This window comes from Entelurus aequoreus, linkage group LG03, assembly GCF_033978785.1.
Source record: "Entelurus aequoreus isolate RoL-2023_Sb linkage group LG03, RoL_Eaeq_v1.1, whole genome shotgun sequence".
Lineage (NCBI taxonomy): Eukaryota > Metazoa > Chordata > Actinopteri > Syngnathiformes > Syngnathidae > Entelurus > Entelurus aequoreus.
In genome coordinates this window covers 24,198,877-24,223,620 of record NC_084733.1, presented here as the reverse complement: position 1 = coordinate 24,223,620, position 24,744 = coordinate 24,198,877, and the positions used below count along the sequence as shown (strand labels likewise).

At 39.7% G+C, this 24,744-nt stretch overlaps 1 protein-coding gene across 3 annotated transcripts in view; it reads right to left on the bottom strand.

Moving 5' to 3' along the window:
- Window positions 1–24,744, bottom strand: part of wdr25 (WD repeat domain 25) — a 100,105-nt gene that overhangs the window by 52,639 nt on the left and 22,722 nt on the right. The gene's annotated exons all lie outside the window — the stretch shown is intronic.

Here is a 24,744-nt window from a genome sequence, read left to right as displayed (position 1 = left end):
CATGGCAGAAGCTGCAAAACAACCAAAGAAACAAAAAGTTTTGCCTGAAGAGACAAAATACAAAAAAGGAGGCTACAGGACAGTCAAGAATGAACATTAACGCTGCTTTCACTCGCTGCCGTGAGCTTAAAAACGAGGAGGGATTTTTGCCCGATGCTGCCTTGGTTGTGTTCCTGCTACACGAGTAAGTGATTTTTGATGCTGAAATCAAAATGGAAATGCTAATGTTAGCTATTGGAAATGTGCGTGGTAGAAATAAATACCCACCAGCTTAATAGTTCGCAGTTCCACACTGACACAACCAGCAACAAACTAAAGTACTATATAAAGAAAAAACAATGCGATAACTGTTAACCGCAAATATAAAGTTTTGGTAAAATATGTAGGTTCCTACTGTGGAAAGATCAGTCATTCTGAACCATTGTGGTATTATCGTGTCAGTTTGATGCTACATGCGCTGGTCTTCATGGGAAATGTGGTCTTCCTCCCTTCGCTTTGGTCGACTGGTGCCGCAAAAATGAACCAAAACCGAAAGTTCTTAAGTGGGGTTTTAAGTCAAAAGACCCTAAGGTTTCACACTTCAGATTTAGTAAACATTCTGTGCTGACTTCTACACTGAGCAGATAGTACTGTTAAAAACTACACAGACCATGAAAATGTGGTTGTGGTTATAGTGCAAATGTGGTACCCTGTTACTGTAGATCCGCACATTGCTATGAGTTCTTTTTTGAATTCCATAGTGTTTCTCACCATCTTTATCAAAACACCGGCACTTGTAGATTCCTTTGATCCCACGGTGGATAATTTTGCAGTCATACTCAAATCGCAGCGTTTAAGTCAACAATTCATGGTTTGAGCACCCGAGTCCGTAAAGTAAACGCAAGTATGGTAAACGGAATGGTTTGTTACAAGCAATGTTTTGCCGTAAGATAACTGAGACGGTATATGAAAACCAGGGCAACATTTTCGTAGAAATTTGTGTCAATAACTGCATCAAATTAAATGTACAACTGTATTTCTATTGTCATTACTTCCTATGACAATAGGTGTCAAACTCGTTTTTATTGAGGGCCACACTGCAATTATGGCTGCCCTCAGAGGGCCGTTTGTAACCGAGAATATACATACAGTACATAAAAACACTTAATAGCCTTGTTACACGATGTGCATAGGCAATTGTGTTTAATTGTATTTTTTACTCACAGATTGATGGATCATTTTCTTTGAAGTTGTAAGTCAAGATGTCAAGCAGATATTTAATCATTTTCGATAACCCAAAAAATGTTTGGATTATCGTGTTGGCTGATTAGACAATAATTACGCTTAGAAAAAATGCAACTGCATGCAGTAATTTTTTAGCTACCAAAATTTAAAGAACAATACATTTAGCCAGAAACATTACTTATTATAGAAATTCCAGCCTTTCGCGGGCTACATAAAATGATGTGGCAGGGACGCAAAAATTATGTGGTGGGCCTCTTAAAATGAGTTTGGGTTTGACACCTGTGTCCAATGGCAAATCAACACAAATGAGAAGCGAATCAATGTCCTGGAATAGATTGTGTTTGAACTCTGAGGTTTCACAGTATTGTAGTTCTTATAGTTTATTGATCACAAAGGAAATTCTGTAAAGAATACCACTGAAAACATTGATCTTTCTCAGAAGCAGGCGGTTTGCAGGCTGACGCATTCACTTTTTGATCACGTATGTTGGCCGTCACTACTTCACGTATGACCATGACCACTCTCTGACACTAAAATCCAACCTTGTTCCAAACCCCATAGGCCCTCTACAATTCCATTCCATTCCAACGGCGACAAGAAGGCACAATTTGATTGTGTGGCTACGTGTGCATCCGTCTTGTTGGAAGAATAAAAAGGTAGAAAGTGTGAGGGGGAACCGTAATGTAAAACCAGATTTGCGTTACTGTTAGCCTTATCTGAATCAATAAATGAAAATATCATCCTTGAAAACAAAACAAAAACACTTGAGGGGCTTAGTTATAATTACGCCTGACAGGGCGTGACTCTCAATTTGTTTTTGCGGGTGATGATGAAGTCGGCCATAAAAAAATGCATCTTAGCTATGAGGCAGCAACTCTGTCAGAGGCTATGCAAAGCAGTACACCTCGGGCCTCAACGGCTGCTCATTAAATTCATCAAACAAAAAAACAACAAAGCCCACATGCAAAACAGTCTCGGGCGGTGAGCCTTGCAAACCAAAACTCACTTAATTATCCACTTGTTCCAGAATACTCCTACCAAGTTTTTACAAAAGCGGCGTGCAGCTAATACACAGCAGCAAGGACGTCGATTTTTTTTCGCTTAATGATGGACTATAGCTCGCCACAAAATTTGATTGCATTGATCCAAAGTTTTTAACAGCACTTCCAGCTTAAAAGTAAAAACTCAAATTTGCTCATCAACAGCCCAGTCTTAAAAAAGAGTGACATGTCATGTTTTCAATTAAGAACAGATTAATTATCTCAATAGGGGCGAAAATAAGGGAAGGCCGAAGCAGTGATGTGTTGGTCTCCCACTAGGCGGCACTATGACGGCAATAAATTGGAGGAAGGAGGGGATGAAATTGATATTCCGCTTAATTAATGGAGCACAGTGCTGTCATGGCAACAAGTTAGACACACATTACTTAGTTTTTACAAATCAACAAACATGGCAACCAAAGTGTCTCATTTGTTACACCACACTTTTGATTAACAGTTTAACAATGTTTAATATTGTGTTAGGAGTGGCGCACTGCATCATATAAGGTGTTTTTAATGTGTTGTTTGCCTCTAAAGCAGGGCTACTCCGCTAAGGGCCTGTCCCCATAGAAACGTTCTTAGGTGGAAACGGTGAAGCTATGTACAGTTTCGTTTTTTTCCCCCCACAGCGTTTTTGGAGGTCTGAAGCGAACATTTTTGAGAACAGCATCCAGAGTGGGGAAGGTCTGTAAACTCTGGCATTGTTGTTTCTATGTGGCGAAGGAAGCCACCAGAGTACCCAAGAATGATGATGTCGCTGCCTCCTTCCTGCTCTGTCGCCACAACAGCTGTCAACAACAAAGCTGTGATTGTAATGTAGAGTAGTTACTGTTATTAACACTATGGCAACAAAACGTTGTCACCATCTACCAAGCATGAAGTACGGACACGTACACATTATACACACGTCATATTATTTTAAATACAATGATGTCAATCTCGGGCCACCATAAGAACCAGTGATTGTTTGTCTTCTTCACTACTGTACACGTTTGCTATTTTAACTTTTGTTAAAAGTGTGGAATGACAACAACATCTCGGTGAATTATGTGCGTGTGGTGTAAACAATGACAGACATTTATTTACTTTATTTATTGGACAATATTCACTTTTTAAAATAGTGCACATACAGTATCAAACAGTGAACGACTACTTTCATTCATCTATATAGACACAATCCAACATCTTCTTCTTTATTTTCCCATTTGCGTGCAACTCGATCCTTGGAACACTTTTTCCATTCTCTCTCCTCTCTGGCTGTCGTTTGTCTTAGTGAACAATTTAGAATGTTTCCTCACCTCATTGAAAACACCATTTTAGAAAATATGAACAACACACCAACACAAAGATTATGCATCATAACATATACATCGATAGTTACAGTACATTATCATGCTAGCTAAACTAGCTCAGATGCCAAGATTAAATTATGATAAAACCTATCAGGAGCGCCGTTCTGCTTTAGGTTTCCACTCCAATAATCCAAGAGGCAAACTATTGCTGGTGTAACTGAAAGTTTTCGAGGGAAGCTGTAGAATCAGATGAGTTTCAGTGGATGAAGAATCTTCAGGACTCCCCGTCGACATTCTCTTGATATTTCACAGTTTTGTAATTAAATGCGATGAGCAGAAGTAATTGCATCTTCGTCGCCTGTCCAAACAAAAGAGTCACTTTCTTTGCGTGCAGCTGCCACTCTTTTTTTTTTTATGTGTGAGCGTATAATAGAACTTTATGCGCGTGCACAGTTTTTCTTCTATAGTGTTGATGGTTCTGTAAAACCTGCTGTACAGAATGTGTGCTTGGGTCCGTTTTTCAGGAATACTAATACAAAAACTGACAATGTCTTATTGAATGCTAAAACGTTATGACAGACCATCTCAAAACACGTAAGAATTTATTTATTTTTTACTGAAACAGACACCTAGAATGTACATGAAAATAAAGAATGTGGGATTTACAATATTAACTGTGAACGATAAAACACTTAATATTAACAACATATGAACGTCACTCTTCTTTTACTGCAGACTAGGGTTGTGCTGTATACCGGTATTGGTATAGTACCGCGATACTAATGAATCATATTCGGTACTATACCACCTCTGAAATGTACCAGTCCGCCTCCCCGTCGTCGTCACGTCGTGTCATCGCTGGTTTTACGAGCAGACAAGCATGTTCCGCAGTGCACAAATACGGAGTACGTACAAGTAGACACATTGCGTAGACAGAAAAGGGAGAACAGACGCATTTTGACTTAGAAACTAACGATAAAGGTGAAGTTATAACACTGAAACGCCCTCAGGAAGAGGTGCTTTAAGACATGGCTAGCGAGCTAGCGGCTAAAGTCCAGCCCCAGTCGGCAGTGTTTTAGCTACTTCCAAATCACTAATCCTCGCCTCCATGGCGACAAATAAAGTAAGTTTCTTACAAGTATCATCCCTGCAGGACGAGGAATAGCTAAACATGCTTCACTACACACCGTAGCTCACCGGCGTCAAAATGTAAACAAACGCCATTGGTGGATCTACAACTAACATCCACTGTAATGATGCCAAGTACAGTAGCGTATCTAGTCGATACTACTGTGATTACGTTGATATTTTTTGGCATCACAACATCTTCTTTCGGTTTTTTTAAATGTATATTATGTTTATAAACTCAGGAAATATGTCCCTGGACACATGAGGACTTTGAATATGACCAATGTATGATCCTGTAACAAATTTGTGGTATCATCTAAAACTAATGTAAAGTATCAAACAACAGAAGAATAAGTGATTATTACATTTTAACAGAAGAGTTGATAGAACAATAACATGTTAAAAGAGAAACTAAGCAGATATTAACAGTAAATGAACAAGTAGATTAATAATTCATTTTCTACCACTTGTCCTTAACAATTTTGAAAAAATAATAGAACGGAAAATGACACAACATGTTACTGCATATGTCAGCAGCTAAATTAGGAGCCTTTGTTTGCTTACTTACTAATAAAAGACAAGTTGTCTAGTATGTTTTTATTTAAGGACAAACTTGCAGTGAGAAACATATGTTTAATGTACCATAAGATTTTTGGTTAAAATAAAGCCAATAATGCAATTTTGTGTGGTCCCCTTTATTGAGAAAAGCATCGAAAAGTATCGAAATAATTTTGGTACCGGTACCAAATTATTGGTATTGGGACAACACTACTGCAGACCACATCCTCCGTGGATTTTTTACAATCAAGCAAAACGCAACAAAAATGCAACAAACACGGCAACAAATGAACACAAAGGGTAAAAAAACCCACCTACAATCTGATATAGTATCACTTTTCTGCAGAATTTTGTTGTAAAAATCTGCTTCCACATCCTTGTGAACACAAACCCTGCCCACACTGCTTAGTGCCCAGTCTGAGCTGGCGACGTAGATTACAGTAATAACTTGTATATCACTCAAAAGCGCAGATTCCAACCATTGAAATACTTGTATTGTTCAAGACTTACGGTAATTTATAAACAGCACTGCACATCACAATGGCGGCTAAAGTTTCGATGTTAAAGTACTAGAAGAGTGGAAAATTAAGTTGCCTGTATATCAAAGCTGTCATCATATATATCTGATGTATTCATTTGAAAAGTTTGCAAATAAATAAATATAATCAAAATAGTACCAATTTCACTGAGATTCCCAAGCCATTTTGAGACTTAATGAGTTAATATTTTACGTCATTTTACGTCACGTGATCCGTTACATAGCGTTAATAACCACAAATCCCTTCCTTATCAACAACATTGCTAATCAAGCAGAATTTGTCAGAGCCAACAACAATTACTTTGGGAATAATTAAGATACAGAACCTTGTATTTTTGAGCCTAAACACAAAGACCATGAATTATTATTCATTTTAGAAACCGACTGCTAAACGGATGCGGCTTTTTTTAATAGCATCAGTTGCATTGTTAAGTGCTAAACATACAAAATAACCATAATAAACCATAATAAAACAAATACTTACTGTAATATTTCCACTCTTGCTGGGATACCGACCGACAGGATGCTCACATAATTCCGTTTAGATGAAGATTCAATCACAATCCTTGCAAAGAGTTAAAAAAAATGGTGTCTTTTTTGACATCTTGGGGAATGTCAAAGTCAACCAGCCTCTCGATCCAAGGCCACATTTGTCTACTACCAGGTGAAAAATGCATGAATTATATTCTAGAATTAACTTTTAAGAAGCAGAAGCAGCCGCCGGCTTAGTGTGTCAATAATAGCAGCATAAGCTACCATCAGCTCACTGCTATTTATTTATTTTTTATCGTGCTCTGTTTGTGTTGTGTTGTGTTTGTTCGGTTCTCGTATTATCTTTTAACCTGCCCATTGTACAGCACTTTGGCTACCCCTGTGGTGAATTTTAAATGTGCTTTATAAATAAAGTTGATTTGATTTGATTTGATTTGATCAATGCGCTGCTATAATATGCCATCTGTGTTGGCGCTTATAATAACAATATTGCTCATATATAGTTAATTTTCAGGCTACGACATGTAAATAATGTATTGTTGGCTGTTTCTGGATGTTTTTTACAGGGTATAATGGACGCAATAGAGGACCCTCGATCTGTTGACTCAATTGTTAGCTATTTATTTACGATTTCGAATGCATTAAAAAAGCCAAGCATATGTGTTCTTGTTTAAATAAGGATTGTGAATGATAAACATCACATTTCTTTCCAATGTTTGCATATTTCTAGTATGACTGATCTGACAACATGGTCAGAGTGTAGAAGTGTTACTCCAATGACGTAAAATATATGGAAAATGACAACATTCAAAATGGCTTCAAAATGGCTGACTGAATTTGTAGCATTTTGTGATGTTTAGATGGTATTTTCACATACTTTGCGGATTGTAAATACAATTGGATATGGTTTAATGGATACAATGAAACACAATTAATGAAACACAATTAAGCATATAAAGTCAACTTGTTTTTCCACTCCACAGGTACTTTAAAGATCTAAAAAATTATTTGGAAACATTCGGCGGGCCGGATTGAAAAACCTAACGGCTGTCTGCGGCCTGCGAGCCGTAATTTGCCCATATCTGCTCTAAAGTCATAGGTTCTAAAATGTTGACAAATTTTCTGCAAAAGTCAAACCATGAAACTCAATTATTCCTTTATCCTGTTTTCTTTTTCTTCAAATTAAATTAATTACTATGCAGTTTTTAAATATATTCTAAATTTAGGTTTTACCTGGGTTTCCTTCTTGTGCAGCATGTTTTGAGCATGAAATTGATGCTGCTGGTAGTTAAGTTGGATGCAATGCGGTGCTTAATTTTTTTCCTATTCCAACTAAGTTCTTATAGAGCATATCGACCTGGAATAATTCAATTCATATTATTTGGGATAGCCCCTTGAGATGCAGAATCTCGTTTTCAATTGGGCCCCTAGGAATAACATCCCAAATGGGAGCTCTGGACCTCCAGCAAAGCATTTTCAAATAGTTGGACATAGCTGAGATCAGCAGGATACAACTTTTCTTTATTCATGTACCAAAGTGTCTAACACGCACACAGCTATTGTAAAAATGATGCTTACAAAGTAGGTCAAAATTCACATATGCTTGCCAGTGGCATTTGGAGTAAATGCTTGCTGCCGCTGCATGGATTGTCCCTTGGTATGCGCTGCTCATGGCTATGATTATACAGCCATATGGTTTGCTACCTCCCACGCAGTGAACAAATGAGATGTTCAGGATAAATTGTTTCCTATGCAAGAGAAGAAGTGATTGAATGATACAAATATATACAACAGTATTTGTAGGAAATGTGTCCAGATAGTCACGTACACTACCGTTCAAAAGTTTGGGGTAACCCAAACAATTTTGTGGAATAGCCTTCATTTCTAAGAACAAGAATAGTCTGTCGAGTTTCAGATGAAAGTTCTCTTTTTCTGGCCATTTTGAGCGTTTAATTGACCCCACAAATGTGATGCTCCAGAAACTCAATGTGCTCAAAGGAAGGTCAGTTTTGTAGCTTCTGTAACGAGCTAAACTGTTTTCAGATGTGTGAACATGATTGCACAAGGGTTTTCTAATCATCAATTAGCCTTCTGAGCCAATGAGCAAACGCATTGTACCATTAGAACACTGGAGTGATAGTTGCTGCAAATGGGCCTCTATACACCTATGTAGATATTGCACCAAAAACCAGACATTTGCAGCTAGAATAGTCATTTGCCACATTACCAATGTATAGAGTGTATTTCTTTAAAGTTAAGACTAGTTTAAAGTTATCTTCATTGAAAAGTACAGTGCTTTTCCTTCAAAAATAAGGACATTTAAATGTGACCCCAAACTTTTGAACGGTAGTGTATATTGATTGATTGATTGATTGAGACTTTTATTAGTAGGTTGCACAGTGAAGTACATATTCCGTACAATTGACCACTAAATGGTAACACCCGAATAAGTTTTTCAACTTGTTTAAGTCGGGGTCCACTTAAATTGATTCATGATACAGATATATACTATCATCATAATACAGTCATCACACAAGATAATCACATTGAATTATTTACATTATTTACAATCAGGGGCGTGGGGGGGGGGGAGGATATGGACATCAAGTAGTGGAGAGAGAGAGAGAGAGAGAGAGAGAGAGATCAGAAGGCATAAGAAAAAGTATCTGCATTTGATTGTTTACATTTGATTATTAGCAATCCGGGGAGGGTGTTAGTTTAGGGTTGTAGCTGCCTGGAGGTGAACTTTTATTGCCCTTTCTTTTATACCTGTTGGGAGCGCATTCCACATTGATGTGGCATAGAAAGAGAATGAGTTAAGACCTTTGTTAGTTTGGAATCTGGGTTTAACGTGGTTAGTGGAGCTCCCCCTGGTGTTGTGGTTATGGCGGTCATTTACGTTAAGGAAGTAGTTTGACATGTACTTCGGTATCAGGGAGGTGTAGCGGATTTTATAGACTAGGCTCAGTGCAAGTTGTTTAACTCTGTCCTCCACCTTGAGCCAGCCCACTTTAAAGAAGTGGGTAGGAGTGAGGTGGGATCTGGGGTGGAGATCTAGAAGTAACCTGACTAGCTTGTTCTGAGATGTTTGGAGTTTAGATTTGAGGGTTTTGGAGGTGTTGGGGTACCAGGAGGCAGAGGTGTGGACTCGAGTCACATGACTTGGACTCGAGTCAGACTCGAGTCATGAATTTGATGACTTTAGACTCGACTTGACAAAATGTAAAGAGACTTGCAACTCGACTTAGACTTTAACATCAATGACTTGTGACTTCACTTGGACTTGAGCCTTTTGACTTGACATGACTTGCTACTTTCCCCAAAACCTAAAGTTTAAAAAGTTATTTGGGAGCGCTCCGTAGCTTTCATTTTGTACGTGTCTGTCTATCAGCGTGTGTGCTGCTTGTCAGCTGGTGTGCTCTCAGTACAACAGCCAATCAAATTAGATCTACATTGTTTTCATCACACAGCATTGATCCAATCAAATTGCAGGACAACCAATGAACAAGAGTTGTCAAACAACGCGCCAGTGAGAAAGATTTATACCAAAGTTGGTTTCGTTCGGGTATAAAAACTACGACTTGGTCAACGAATTGCCGTATGCAAATCACGCAGTTGGAATATTACAGACGGAGACGCAACAACTTCCAACTTTGTTCGACATTTGAAGTTGCACAAAGAAGGGTAAGTTTTGAATGTAAGATACCGTTTATTGGCTAAGTAACGTGACTTTTATTTGCTGTGTAGTTAAATCAGTGAGGCTGTAAACTCACTGCTAACGTCATAACCATAGACATCTTATAAGGGTACACAGCATCGAGCGCTACTGCCTACTGGCGCAGACGAGACGCGGGGCCGCCATCTTGGAGTGGTGATCCGCTCCATTCAGTGCAATTCATTTGACAGGAGCAATGAACTGTCAACGCATTGAATTCATTTTACCTCACTGAATATCACTCATTTTCACGCGCTTTTTTGTCATACGTGTAGCTATGGTAACGGACACATGTTTTATTATTCATAGTTTGCTTAACAGTAATAGAATATTCTTATACGCTATAAATGACCAGACGTCCGAGATTAAAACTGGGAATATAATACCAGAGAAGGGGGAAAAAAACGGTCAGCTATTTTTAAATTGAAGAAACAATATGATTACGTTATATTTACATGCTACATAAACAATGTATGAATACATTAGATATCTATATATCTTATAGACCGTATCTCTGTTGCTGCAGCAGCAGAGAGTTCATTCTGTCGTGACACTTTGTATTAATATTTTGTATTACATTCTTCCCTTAAATGATCATGTTTACAGTGATTGTTTTGTATGTATTTTTTATGAATGTCGCTTTGGATAAAAGCGTCTGCCAAATACTTAAACATATATAAACACCTGAAAGTCTTTATATCAGCTAAAACCACCAATCTGTTTCACTGGATTCAGAATAAAACCAAATTCTGTTTTACCCAACAATGTTAGTATTTGAATATTGTTCCTTGAAGACTTATTCCTGGTTACAATTATACTGTTAAGAAAGTATTGTCTTACATTTTGCCTAAAATGAGAATGCATCATAATCAATGGCGGCTGGTGAATTTTGTTTTAGGTGGGGCAGAAAGTTTGTAAACCAAACCCCTGTAGGGGCGTCATCCTCCCCCAGAAGATTTATTTGTGATTTTCACATACAAATATTGAAGATCTTTGCTCCTTCTCAACTCTGTGGTAATGTTATTTTCATAAAATACAACCATCTTACTTGTGAAAAGTAATCCCCCGATTCCTATTTTCAACAGTCCGCTCATTTGAGCAGGAAAACGCTGAACACCAGCCCGGCATCTTTGTTTTCTACCTGTCAACTGTCAGTTAAGGCTGCTCGCCGGCTCCTCATCACCACTTCAAGATGCAAATTGCTCGCGTCACAGCAACCAATATTGCGTCTACTTATAAGATGTTTATGGTTATAACGTCATTTCAAACACGGCAATATGTTGCGTCCACTGCAGTTTGCTACCTTATTCATACTTTTTGTCAAGTGATTTTTTAAGCAGGGTTGCATGAGGTACCTAGACATAACGTTACGTTAGTCAATGTATCACACACAGTAACATAACGTTAGACGGCGGTCAGCAGCACCGCGTATTTTAGCCACCTACAAAAAGACAAACATAGTCAAATAAAGGTCAGTTAAAATGTATACTATATCAAGAATATGTGTACATATTGCATAGGGCCCTGACATCTAAAAAGTACAACTCTGTTCATTGTTATGTTCATGTATTTGTTATGTTTTTTATGTGTATGCACACATCAACACACATACAGTATGAGATGAGATCAATGAGATAAGGTAAGAACAGAATAGAAACTGCTGTGGAACTAGTTACAATGCAATATGCCATGGAAATACAATGTTAACACTTTTGTACAAATAAGTACAGTTGCACTTGTTTTTGCAAATGTGTTTATTCTTTAAAGGAATGAGTTAAATGTTTAAAATGGTTTAAACTATTAAAATGACTGGTTAATGGTGCTATTATGAATTGCAATGTCAGTACTATTTTCTTTCCTGCTATTTCAAATGCACTTGTTTTAATAAATAAATACAGCGGTTTAAAAGCATACACAATCTGTGTAAAAAATATTAGTCTGTGGTCAAAAGGACTTGAAAGGACTCGAAACTCAAAATGCAGGACTTGTGACTTGACTTGAGACTTTCCAGTCTTGACTTTGGACTTGACTCGGGACTTGCCTGTCTTGACTCGGGACTTGACTCGAGACTTGAGGGCAAAGACTTGAGACTTACTTGTGACTTGCAAAGCAATGACTTGGTCCCACCTCTGCCAGGAGGTGCATGCGTAATCGAAAAAGGGTTGAACGAGAGTTCCCGCCAGAATCCTCAAGGTGCTTTTGTTGACCAGAGAGGAAATTCTGTAGAGAAATCTCGTTCGTTGGTTAACCTTTTTGATTACCTTGGTTGCCATTTTATCACAGGAAAGGTTAGCCTCTAGAATGGAACCTAGGTAGGTGACCTCATCTTTCCTGGTGATAACAATGTCACCTACTTTTAGGGTGAAGTCATTGACTTTCTTCAGTTTTATGTGGGACCCTAACAGGATGGATTCTGTTTTACCCAAGTGTATGGATAGCTTGTTGTCAGCGAGCCAGGTGCAAGTTCTACAGAGCTCAGCACTGAGGATTTTCTCCACCTGTGACTTGTCCTTGCCGGATACCAGCAAGGCAGAGTCATCCGCAAACAAAAACAATTCACAGTCGCATGCCGATGACATGTCGTTTATGTATATTAGGAACAGTAAAGGTCCCAATATACTGCCTTGGGGGACTCCACAGCTCACCGAGAGGGGGGGGGGGGCACGGTGCCGTTCACCTCTACCACCTGCTCCCTCCTCCAAGTAAGATTGCATCCAGCTCCATGAGGTTTTGTTAAATCCGATTGCTCTGAGCTTATCCAACAGTATAGCGTGGTTAACGGTGTCAAAGGCCTTCTGAAGGTCCAGCATGACCATGCCGCAGTATTTGCCCGCGTCCACCTCATGTTTGATGTGGTCGGTCAGATAGAGAAGGCATGTGTCAGTGGAGTGGTTAGTTCTGAAGCCGGATTGGAATTTGTACATGAGTTTATTAGTGGCAAGGTAACTATCGACCTGTTCATAAACTATTTTATCCATTACTTTCGAAACAGAACTGAGAATAGAAACAGGTCGGTAGTTGCCAGGTTCCAATTTGCTTCCTTTTTTAAAGAGGGGAGTTACTCTTGCTATCTTAAAATCTTTTGGTACTTGGCCTTGTGTAATTGATAGGTTTATTATGTGCGTGATGATCGGGGCAATGATGGAGGCAGAGTCCCTGAGGAATCTGGAGGGAATATTATCATTGCCGGTGGCCTTGTTAGGGTGGAGCGCGCTCAATTTTTTAAACACCTCATCAGCTGTGACCATTTCTAATTTGAAATCATCGTTGGGTACTCCTAGCTTTCTGTAGAAGGCTTTAATGTGTTCTACACCAAAGCGACCAGAGTGGTGGGACAGCTTGTTGACAAGAGTTGCGGCTATGCTGGTGAAAAAGATGCTAAGTCTGCTAGCTACCTCCATTTTGTCTGTAATGAGGGAGTCACCCTCCTTGATGCTGATGTTGGTGAGTCTTGTTTTAAGTTTCTGGCTGCAACCAGGAAGCTGGTTGTTGAGAATTTTCCAGAGCTCACGTGGCTTATTTGTGTTTTCCTCTATTTTGTCGTTAATGTAATTTTTTTTAAGGATTTAGTCAGGTTGGTTGACTTATTTCTTAATTTATTGCATTGCTTTTTGAGAGTTGAAAGGAGTAATTTGAGGTTGATATTATTGGGTTGTTTATCTACTTCTGTTTTACATTTTTGGTATCCAGAGTATTTCCTGTCTCTGTCTTTTATGGCAGCTAATAGGTCCGGATTCATCCATGGTTCCGAGCGGGCTTTGATCCTGACTGTTTTCACGGGAGCCATGTCATTTAGTATCTTTAGGAACGCCGTTTTGAAGCGATCCCAAGCAACATCGACCATGTTGCTCGCGAGCACAGGGGACTAGTCCCACTCATCTAATTTTAAATTGAAATTGTCATTGGAGTATTTTTTGAGGGATCTGGATTGGGCTGTTATGTGGCCATTGGCTTTAGGTTTAGCTATTTTACGGGTGCAGAAGGTTAGATAGTGGTCGCTAAGACCACAGATCATGACCCCACTATTTTTTATTTTAGGCCGGTCTGAAGTGAGAATGAGATCTATGGTTGATTGGGTGGAATCACACACCCTTGTGGGTAGCGCTATTAGCTGGGAAAGACCGTGCAGATTACAAAACTTGCTGAAGCATCTGAAGACAGGCGCATCTTTGCGTTGAATATCTGTGTTCAGATCCCCAGTTATAATTTTCTCCACGTTGTCTGTCCCTGCCAAGCATTCTTCCAAAGCCCCATAGAAATCACTCTGATTAGGGGGTCTAAAAACAGTCCCTATTAGTACCGGCTTAGCGTTTTTAAATTTGATTTCCGCCCACACAGATTCCAGGTCATTGTGGTTAAGATCAGTGCGAGTTATGTATTTAATATCCTGGTGAATATACATACAAACGCCCCCACCGTGTTTATTCCTATCCTTTCTGATAACCGAAAATGTTTCTATTTCTATCTCTGAGTCAGAAATACTTTGATCAAATTTGGTTTCAGAGAAACACAAGATTTTTACCTTCGTGTTGAGGAACATTTCTCTGATTTGGTCAAGTTTGGCTCCAGAGAGGCTGTTCACATTAAGGTGGATGATGTGTAGTCCACTGGAACCAAAAAGAGCATCAGAGTCCGCTGTGTTGTGGTACTGACCAGAAAAATTGTTGGTTATTATTGCTGTTGAAGTTGGAGAGCAAGGAGAGAGAGAGAGAGGCATATTGATCGTCCTCCAGGTGAAGGGGGAGGGAGGGGGAGGGGCGGAGTTGGAGAGGGGGAGAGGGGGAGGCCAGGTAGGGTTGCTGGGGGTGGGGTTGGGTTTCCTTTTGGCTGGCTTTTTTGAAGACAAAGAGAAACAGAATAACGAAAATGTTTGTGTAAAGGCGCCTCTAAATCCTGTGTATGCCGCGCCCTCGACCGTCTGGGACCGGGGAGAGGCCGCGTGGACCTCCGCCATCTCGTGCAGTTCCCCGCAATCGCCGATGTCTGGGTCGCTGTCCACCGCAGCCGCCGCGTCGTTAATCGCCGCTGAGTCGCTGCCTTCTCCGATGACTGGGTCGTCCTCCACCGCCGCCGCCGAGCCTCCGACCGTGTCGATGAACGGGGCGAAGTCCTCCGCCGAGCCGCCGATCGCTGGAGCACAGGTGAGTTTGAGCTGAGATGAGCCGGTAGCCGAGTTAGCTTCGATGGCGACGCTAGCAGTAGCATTGCTAGTCTTCGCCAGTCGGGACAACATTAACCATGTTGTTGCAGGTCCAGGGTTGAGTTCAGTGTCTCCTGATAGTAGAAGTAATAGTAGTATTATTGACTTTCTGTCTATCCTTCCAGTCAGGGGCATGTTTCTTCTGCCTCGATGTGCAGTCAAGCATGATGCTAACACGTTAGCTCCAAAGCCAAGGTGCTTCGCTGATGTATTGTCGTGGAGATAAAAGTCACTGTGTATGTCCATTTCGCGTTCTTGACTCTCATTTTCAAGAGGGTAAAGTATCCGAGGAGGTTTAAAATATAAATCCGTGATCCACAGTAGAAAAAGGAGGAAGTGTGGGATAATCCGAGCAGTTGTTTGAATTCCCGATCGGGAGCGAAAGAGAGTGCGACCGCTCATCTTGGCGTCCAGCACACGTCAAATATAAAAGGGAGTTACAATTTCCCGTACCTAACTGTGGGTAAATGTGCAGAGTATAAAAATATTTGATGATATCCCGGTGCAATTTTACTTCTGACTTTATGGCTTATAAGTTATTAGTTTATTTGTGATGTTTGCTTAATGTTACTTTTGATTGTACTGCCATTTTTATCATCAATTGTTTTCCTCTTTGCCATTACTGGTACCCTTATGCGATGGAATCACAAAAAAAGCCAAAGAATAATAAAAACACACTTGAGCATAGCAAAAGTCTTGTGTAATGTCACGGACGCACGAAGGCGGCTGAACGTTTTTTGTGTGACTTTTGACACAGGTTTTATCTTTTTTAAAACCATTAGGCACAAAATTAGAAAAATGTGTCAAACTGTCAAATCCATCCAAACGACTCAAGTAGTGCACACACGCGCTGATACAAAGCAGCCGGTTACTGCTGGCACGTTTTCCTCCCTGCCAAGGAGCATGTCCGAGGTGCAGCACAAACAGCTGCCACTTCACTCTAATCCTATGCATAAGAAACTCATTTCTTCCAATTCCCCAACTACAGTTTTGTTTCTCTTTATTTATCTGCCTCTTTTTTCTCTTATGCGTTTTCCCTCTTGAGCATTACAGCCTGCCTGCGTCCAACTGGGGGCAGAAATACGATACCGCAAATTAAATTGGACACATGAGCAAGTGTCAGGATAGCTAAAGAAAACGGGATTGTGCAGCATTCTGGAAACAGAGTCCTCCTCGATCATTCCTTTAAGAGGGAGGGGGGTCACACGTTATGCAGGGGAGGACCAATTGGACTCTCAGCAGTTATAGAAGAAGCATCTCTTCAAAGACAGCCCAACTGACCTGAATAGACAGCATTAATGGGAAAATTCATTCTGATGGTAAAATTATGTGCAAGAAACTACCTACAGTATGTTCTGGGAGCTTTATTTCTTTTTCTAGCTGTGTTAACTTGCTAGAAAAGCCTGGGTGTATCAAAAATATGTGCATTGAAATGAATAGGAGGCCAATTATGTATGCAGCTCGGGACGTTGCTGGCTTCGGATTAGTTATAGAGTCAGAGCCTGGGTCTTAGCCACATCCAATTACACTGCAATTGTGCAGAAACAGAGCAGGAATCCCCTACTCCCTTATTGGTATGAGAGGCTAAATTGAATTGGCTTCATTTAACGCCTTGAGTAACTACTATGTGAAAACAAACAAAAAAACAACAAAAAAACTCTGCAGTTAAAATTAGTTTTTTAAATTGAGTGAAAGAAAATTAAGATAACGATCTATGAGATAACGACAATAGGAAAAAGGCCATCAAAATGATGCCACTGAGACATTTTAAAAATCCTTCATCTGCATCAAAATAATGAGAAGGTCTGTCCAAATTTATGACTGCCACCATGTGTGATGTGTTAGCATTTAGGTGCATACCCATTTTGCTAGACAAGTAACATCAAAGTCATTATTAGGGATGGGAAATCGTTTACATTTTAAACAAAACCAGTCTGAAATCGGTATTTTAAAAATGGTGCCAGTGCTTAAACCAGTACCCAAAGCAGTAATTAAAAATTAAAAAAGAAAAAAAAAAGAAAAACAACAAAAATAAGGGTAGGAAGATGACATCATCAGGACTAGACACATGATGTTAAAGGTGCCATATGTAATATACTGTTGCCAGAAATGGTACTGCAATCACCGTCAAAAATCTGCAGTCCCCTCCCTCTCTCCCTGACTTTGGTTGCCAGATACGCAGCCGAATCCAGCTCGATCGACTGGGCTACTCCAAAGAACTTCAAACTTCCACTGCCTCTTACTAGGGGTTGAGGTGCTGGGACCATAAAAGCTGAATAGACAAGCGTTTTGTCAATAACAAATCTCTAACCAACACATTTTACACAGCTATTAGGCTATTTTCAGGAAGAAGTACATCATGCCTGCGTACAACATCACAACAAATGGCAATCATATGGTTATTGTCAGTACTATCAGAAAACAAAGACTAAAACAAACTACAACAAATGGTTATACTTGTGAAAATAAGGAGAGCATGCTTAGCAGCCTATTGTACGCCCAAAACTAAAGAGGAGACATTTTACCTATAGCCTATAGGGTACACGAATGAGGAATTATTTTATCATGTGATTTGGCTGTCTCCATATGTTTCACATTGCTAAAATGACAGCCGTGCTAATGTTGGAACCCATTTGCTCAGCGTGTCAGCATATTAAGAACGAAATAGGCACTGACACTACCCATATCCACGTCAAAAATATAGTTGGAATACACATCAACATACAGGCTAACGGGCATATATTTCCCCCGTTAGCCTATATGTCGATGTGTCATTGACCGGGCTAGCATGCTAAGCATTACACTATGAGCACCGTCAAAGCATTCGTTACACGAACATACTAGCTTTGTTGGACAAAATCATAGACTGTATTGGACAATATAGTTTGCATACAAAATGTCCATTTCCATTGATTACAAGTAATAAGAAAACGTAGATGCCTGACTTACCTATCAAGCAGGAAATTAGCAAGTTTGGCGTCAGATGAAAAAATATTCTCCGCCTTCAATCGTCTCCATCTTTCAAAGGCATCTCCGATACAAATTCTTGTTTTGTTCCTGGCTGTGTCATGAATAAGTTGAGAATCGTAACGACGCCTTTTAGATTTACTAAGGTCTGACATGTTTAGTAACTTTACCAGTGGCAGTAGCTAGACGAAGAGGGTGGTGAGTAACTGGCAACCTGGATGTGACACACTCACAAACTTTCTCATTGGTCAAACAGTAGAGGGCAGGACATCGAAATGAAAACAACAAGATTTCGGGGCTGTAAATCTAATTTTGAAAGCTGACGAAAAAAATCCCATTCAGGTCATATTTAGGTTGCATTGCGTTTAGACTGAAGTGACATTTGAAAAGATCAGATTCTTCTGATTTGTTTTCTACATTTAATATACTTCCTTGTGGTCTACATAACATGTAATAGTGGTTCTTTGGTCAAAATATTGCATTGATTATATTTTACAGACTGTTTGCAAGACACTTTCTGACCATTTCTTCAGGATGTGCCGTTTTGTAGGTGGTCTTATTTACATGGTTCCACTTTGAAAGAGTCTTCTCCCCGCCAGCCATGTTGTAGTTTTGAGCGCCATATCGAATCTACTGACAGATATTAGTAAGAACTAGACTCAACTTTGTATTAGAAATGGCAACAGCGGAGGATGCATGTGCATGTGCGTCCAGTCTGCCCCACAACAGGAGGATAGAGGAAAAAAGGATGTTTTAACTTCAGCATCGGACTACAACGGAGGACTCTTTGGGTAAAACTTTACCATACAAAGAAATATTCTCTGACGTCACCATGGGAAAAAATTTAACAAATGGGGAAAATTCCAAACGGCTAGTTTGGAGGACGTATGAAGAAAGGCAAGATTTTTTTTATAAATATCTCCGCCATGCCTCCATGCTGTGATTTGAAATTTGCGGTACTCCCAAATACACAAAAACAGGTACCAATAGGTAAGAAAAGAGGGTTTTGCATGATAGGTGCCCTTTAATGTCCAAATAAAAGCACCCACCTCGCGGTGATGTCACAACTTAGCCAGACTGCAAAACTCTGTCAACAGAGGTATCCAAAACTGCGTGCAAGCTCACTCCAAAATACATGAACCTTAAGATTTGTCGCTTTGGCATTGTTTACCTGACTATCCAACTTTCTAACAACAGTCATAAGTCTGAAAAGACGAATACATCATAGGTCCCCTGAACAAATAACAATGGAGGTGAAGACCTTTATTTTTTGTTTTGTAGGGCAGGAAGAAAATAAATGACTGCAGCAGAGTGGAGACTGTGGAGTACAATACTGGCACATCAACAGGGTAAGCTAAAAGGTGTGTTTCTTTTTGTCATTTCGAGCTGTGTATCCTTAAATGTTAAAATGGTGCGGCCAATGATGGATGAATTGTTAAAACAGACCAGTTTGTACCCGTCCCTTAGACACTTGACAAAACTAAACAGGAACTGGGTGACTATCAAAGGCAGAAGACCAAAATAAACATTTGTTTGCTTATGGCTGCAGCTTGTGAAGCTCCACTGTAAGGTCATGGCGGCTACTCCAGCCGTGATGTATCCATTATTGATCCTCTTCCCCGGAGCTGCCTGTGTGCTTAATGTGCAGGCCAAGCTATTATCCTTAGGCCCTATTGGCAGTATTGACAAACATGTTGAGAGGGGAAGGACAAACGGCAGCACGTCAAAATAGCAAAGTGTTGACGCCGGCGAGGTAGATGCCATGAAGGCTTCAGAACCACCGTCTGGCTCACTTGGCTAAGTCTCTCACTTGGTTTATTCATTCACAGTAGAAACTCTACAGTTGCGTGTGTGTATATAAAGTTAAAGTTAAAGTACCAATGATTGTCACACACACACTAGGTGTGGCGAAATTATTCTCTGCTTTTGACCCATCACCCTTGATCACCCCCTGGGAGGTGAGGGGAGCAGTGGGCAGCAGCGGTGGCCGCGCCCGGGAATCATTTTTTGGTGATTTAACCCCCAATTCCAACCCTTGATGCTGAGTGCCAGGCAGGGAGGTAATGGGTCCCATTCTCCGGGCGGACACTCTAACCACTAGGCCACTGAGTAGGTTGGGAGTTCAATAGCATATAGTATAGTAGTATATAGTATTAGGAAGGAAAAGATTGGAAAAGGGGCATCTTAATGGATTTTAGGTTCAGGTTTCTTTTTTCTGAGTTATATTGGAGTTAAAGGAACATCTGAAAAGTGGCAGCCGGCCTATGAGGTCTCTGACTTGTACTCATCCTGCTTGTTAAATTGGCCTGTCTGGCAGGGGAAGCGAAGCCTTTCCAAAGCAAACCAAATTATTGATCTCTTGTAAATGTCACCTTGAAAAGGCATTGTACGGTTTACACAAAAAAGCCGTCGACCGCACAATGGGCCAGAGTTTTTGGTCCAAAGTGACCAAACAAAAGGGGTAACGGTTGCTCACTGTGCAGTGCAAAAATAAAAATGATGTTAATCATATTGTGGTGTATTTACAGAAAACTACAGCACCCCCGCAACCCCAAAGGGGACAAATGGTAGGAAATGGATGGATGGATAGTATTGTGTCATAAAAGGCACTTTGGTCAGATCATAAAAGATGTCTGTTTTTGGACATAAAATACTTTAGTAATTTCTAGAGACATTTTAGTACTGCTCCAAGATAGAAATAGATTATTTTTAACTTGATGTTTGTTTTGTATCAAAATCTTTGTCTGTCTTGTTGAAAGCATTTTGATATGCAATTCTAATACAATAAAGTTGATGTTATCATTATCAATCAATCAAAGTTTGTATTTATAATGCCATTAATCACAAATGTCTCAAAGGGCTGCACAAGCCACACCAACATCATCAACTCAGATCCCACATCTGGCGGTGCTTTAAAACATAGCTAGCGAGCAGCAAGCTAGCAGCTAAAGTTTCCTCGTAGTGTTTTAGCTACTTCTAGATCACTAACCCTCGCCTCCATGGCGACAAATAAACTAAGTTTCTTACAAGTATCATCCCTGCAGGACGAGGAATAGATAAACATGCTTCACTACACACCATAGGAGGATACAATAGCTACCCGCTAACAGCAAGCTAGCGCTTTTGAATGTAAACAAATGGGTGGGTTTATACAAATATCGATTGTAACGATACCAAGTACAAGAGCCGTATCTAGTCAATACTAAAAGGATTACGTCGCTATTTTAAACATTTTTGTATTGTTTATAAACTCAGGAAATACATATCTGGAATTCTGGACACAGGAGAACTTTAATCATGAACAATGTCTGAGCCTGTAACTACTTGGTATTGGAGCCAAAACCAAAACTAATGTTAAGTATCCAAACAACAGAAGAATAAGTATGTATTATATTTTAACTAAATTATATATAGAACATCTTAAAACAGAAATAACCAATAGATGAACAAGTAGATTAATAATCCATTCATCCATCTTCTGCTGCTTGTCCCCCATATTGTTGACAAAATAAGATAATGGGAAATGACACAATATGTTACTGCATACGTCAGCTGCCAAATTAGGAGTCCTTGTAATCTGTTTGCTTACTTACTACTGGAAGGGAAGTTGTCTAGTGTGTTCACTATGTTATTTAATAGCCAAAATTGTTCTTTGATTGCAATAAGAAACAATGTTTAATGTATCAAAGATTTTTTTGTTAAAATAAAGCCAATAATTAAATTTTTGTAGTGCCCTTTATTTTTTTTAAAGTAATGAAAAGCATCAAAATAAATGTTGGCATTGGTACCAAAATATTAGTATCGGGACAACTCTACAACAGAGTGATCGTTCTATACTCAAGAGTAATACAAGACAGAGGTGTTTTTGCGGTGCGTTCAAGGACCGCTGAACAGCGTAGGACTCCACATCTGTCAGAAAGAATTAATATTCATGACAGATTTTATTTGTTACCCACTTTTCATTTAAATAAATCTTAAAGTGCCACAGTACACATCAATATTTAAAACAATAAAAGCTTATGAACATCTCTTCTCTCCATGAGTTCAAATATTATGTCTCTATGACTGTTAACTCGGGAGTGCTTTGTAATTTTAATAATTACAGACCAGTATCAAACTTAACATTTTTAAGTACAATTTTAGAAAAACTTGTTTTTAAACAATTATATGATGTTTTAAATAATTGCAATATTTTAGAGAAATTTCAGTCTGGTTTTAGGGTGAACCACAGTACAGAGACGGCCCTTTTAAAGATCGTGAACGATCTCAGTGCTGACTCTCAAAAACTGTCAGTCTTGGTTCTACTGGATCTTAGTGCTGCCTTTGATACTGTAGATCACCTCATTCTTTTAAATAGACGAAAACACCTGGGTGGCTTCTCTGGTACTGTCCACAAATGGTTCACTTCCTATCAGTAAGACAGAAAATATTTAGTAAGTATGAATACATGCTCCTCAAATACCTATGAAATCACATGTGGTGTGCCTCAATGATGAATTTTAGGTCCTATTATTTTTAATATTTACATGATTCCAGTTGGCAGTGTCATCAGGAGACATGGAATTAATTTCCACAGTTATGCTGACGCTGGGATAGGCTCCAGCCCCCCCCCCCCCCCCCCCGCTACCCCGAAAGGGACAAGCGGTAGGAAATGGATGGACGGATGCTGACGACACACACTTGTATATTTCCATGCCTCCTGATGACACGAGACCAATTGATACTCTTTTTAAACACATTTCAGATATTAAGTCCCGGATGGCAGATAACTTTTTAAAGCTTAACCAGGACAAGACTGAAGTCTTAGTCATGGGCCCTGAGACCCTGAGAGAGAAACACATATCAAAACTACAATCCTTGTCTTTAACTCCATCACTACAAGTGACAAATCTGGGCGTCGTTTTCGACTCTGACCTTAGTTTTATACCACATATAAAAAATATAACAAAAATAGGTTTTTATCATCTTAAGAATATAGCCAGAGTTCGCCCAATTCGCTCTCAGGGCAACACGGAGACGCTATTGCATGCTTTTATTACAAGTCGTATAGATTATTGTAACGCTCTGCTTTCTGGTCTTCCTAAAAAGGTTATTACACCTTTGCATTTACTCCAAAATTCAGCAGCACGTGTCCTGACGAAGACCAGAAGGTGGGCTCACATTACACCAGTTTTAAAATCTCTGCATTGGCTCCCGGTGTGTTTCAGAATTTATTTTAAGGTACTTCTTATGGTTTATAAATGTTTTTATGGTATTGGGCCTTCTTGTACCCTTTGAACCTTCCCGGGCCCTGAGATCCTCCGGCACTCATCTCCTAATTATTCCAAGAGTCAGGACACAAAGTCACGGGATGGCATCTTTACACCATTATGGCCCCGTCTACGGAACAGCTTACCGGAACACCACAAGGCTGCGGAGAACGTTCATGTTTTTAAGAGCAGCCTTAAGACCCACCTTTTTTATTAGGCTTTTACCTGATATTAATTATTTCATTGAAGTCATTCTATTTTACTTGTTATTCTATTAGTTATGCAAGATTGTATTTAGTTCTATTATTTATTATTTATTTAATGTATATTCATTTTATTTTATTTTATTTATTTATTTTTTCCAATAATCTTCATATGTCTTACTTGTATTGTATTCTTTATCTCTACTCACGGTTCTTAATATTTTACAAGTTTTATTATTTTTATTTTGTAACGTTCCTCAGATGAGCCATCTGCCTCAGGGGTTATCGGCCGTGCTTGTGGGGGCGCTTTTGTGTCAGCATCCTGCTGGCCATGGTCTGATGACCTCCTGGTGCAGATGGCTCCTGTGATAGTGTTTACTCACATGTCTCCTCTGTACTCAGCCATGCAATCATTTGTCCATATAGTTGCATATGTGTGTATGTTGTGTGTGTATGTTGTGTGTGTGTGTGTGTGTGTGTGTGTGTGTGTGTGTGTGTGTGTGTGTGTGTGTGTGTGTGTGTGTGTGTGTGTGTGTGTGTGTGTGTGTGTGTGTGTGTGTGTGTGTGTGTGTGTGTGTGTGTGTGTGTGTGTGTACCAATCCGGGGTATTGTTTTTAACTTTGTAAAGCACTTTCCGTTGCATTTCTTTTATGTATGAAAAGCGCTTTATAAATAAAGTTTGATTGATTGATTGATTCATAGGCCAGAAAAAAGCTTTAAACCCCCAGACCCCAAAAAGTCCTCTCCCCTCCGTTCCCGAGCTGGTGAATTCCTGACTGATCTGGAATCTCAACTGACATGTCGGGCTTAGCATTATAGCATTCTCTATGGCCAGCCTGTCACACACTGGCAATAACTGCTGCTGTCCCTGAGCTCCCCGCTATGGTAAATGGTAAATGGGTTGTACTTGTATAGCGCTTTTCTACCTTTTTAAGGAACTCAAAGCGCTTTGACACTATTTTCACATTCACCCATTCACACACACACATTCACACACTGATGGCGGAAGCTGGCATGCACGTCGCTAATCAGGCCCATCAGGAGCAAGGGTGAAGTGTCTTGCTCAAGGACACAACGGACGTGGCTAGGATGGTAGAAGGTGGGGATTGAACCAGTAACCCTCAGATTGCTGGCACGG